This window comes from Callorhinus ursinus, unplaced genomic scaffold, assembly GCF_003265705.2.
Source record: "Callorhinus ursinus isolate GAN/ISIS: 27379988/994484 unplaced genomic scaffold, GSC_fseal_2.0 scaffold729, whole genome shotgun sequence".
In the NCBI taxonomy this organism is placed as follows: Eukaryota; Metazoa; Chordata; class Mammalia; order Carnivora; family Otariidae; genus Callorhinus; species Callorhinus ursinus.
The window spans coordinates 9,182-10,680 of NW_027397784.1; positions in this window are offsets into that span (position 1 = coordinate 9,182).

Sequence of the window (1,499 nt, forward strand, 5' to 3'; positions counted from 1 at the left end):
TAACGTTGATCATTTTGAAGATAAGCATGCAGATATTTTGCAGGATGCTCCTCAGCTTGGGTGTGTCTGATGCTTTTCTCACAGTTAGGTTAGGGTTATGATACGATGGCAGGAGAACCACAGAGGTGAAGTGCTGTTCTCATCCCAGCCAACCAAAGGTGTATGCTATTGCCCCGCCGTATCACTGTGGATGTTAACCTTGACCCCCTGAGTCCTGTGCGTCAGGCCACGCCACCATAAGTTTGCATTTTTCCCCTTTCCATATGGTATCCTTTGAAAGCAAGTCACTAAATGTAGCCCATTACATCTGTTTTTAACTTTTCTGTTAACTTATCTGTATTTTTCAGATATTTTGCAATAGTTAGGATTTAGCTTGTTCATGAGAGTATGGCTAATAAGGCAGCTTTTAAAAGAGAAAAAGGCCTCTTGCTGGTCTGGCCTCTCTCACCCTGACCCATCCATATCTCTCTCTTTAGTACAGCAGGACCCAACTAGATAAGCTTAATGTAGACTGGAGTGCTTGAGTTGGGTTTTATGACTGTGGATGCTTATGGGGTTGTTCCTGATGTTTTCAAGTTTAAGGACAAGGCTGTGTTCCACAATGGCTGATCCAACTGGCTGTACCTTTATCTCCTCAATTTCAGAATGGAAAAAAAAATCCATCAAAAATATTCACATTTGACATTCTGAAAATAAAAGTCAGTACTGAAAAGATATTCTTAAGAGTTCCAAAAAATATTAGCTAAATAAAAATCACACAGAATGAATTTGTATTTGTTAGTTTATAAGAGAAATAAAACATTCCTCTTTGTTTTAATTTATGAATGAAAATTATAAGCTTATGTTAAATAAGGAATTTAACAAGACAATGGTCTCCATTTTTGTATCATGGCAGGTTAGGGAAAGAGAATGAAGGGAAGAGATAAGGACAGAGGAAATGTAATATAAAGGGAAAAAGAAAGAGAGGTCAAAAGAGTGGGAAGAATACATATAGAAGTGGTGATAGAGGTTTTAAAATACACATTGAAAAGATAATAAGATGGTGACAAATATTCCTATAAAAATAATAACAGAAGCATTTTACACTAAAAAGAAGATACAAATCTTTCCTTGCCTAAGAACGTATGAAATTCACTGTTCTTATAAAAGATACTGTCCCACTTTCTCAGTTCCTCCCAAGCTCCTTGGAAGAGCTGCCCATACTCCCTATGTCCTCCTGTCACGGTCCCTTCATTCCTCAACCCTCTGCCATGTGACTCCTGTGCCATTTCTCCATTCAATCTGCTCTGCCAATCACCTGCCGGTTGTCACAGAAAACAGCGATGCTCCTCTGTCCTGGGTCCCCACCTGCTTCTGTGGCCTTCACCGACTTTCTTTTTTTTTTTTAAGATTTTATTTATTTATTTGAGAGAGAGAGAGAATGAGAGACAGAGAGCATGAGAGGGAAGAGGGTCAGAGGGAGAAGCAGACCCCCCGCTGAGCAGGGACCCCCCCCCCCC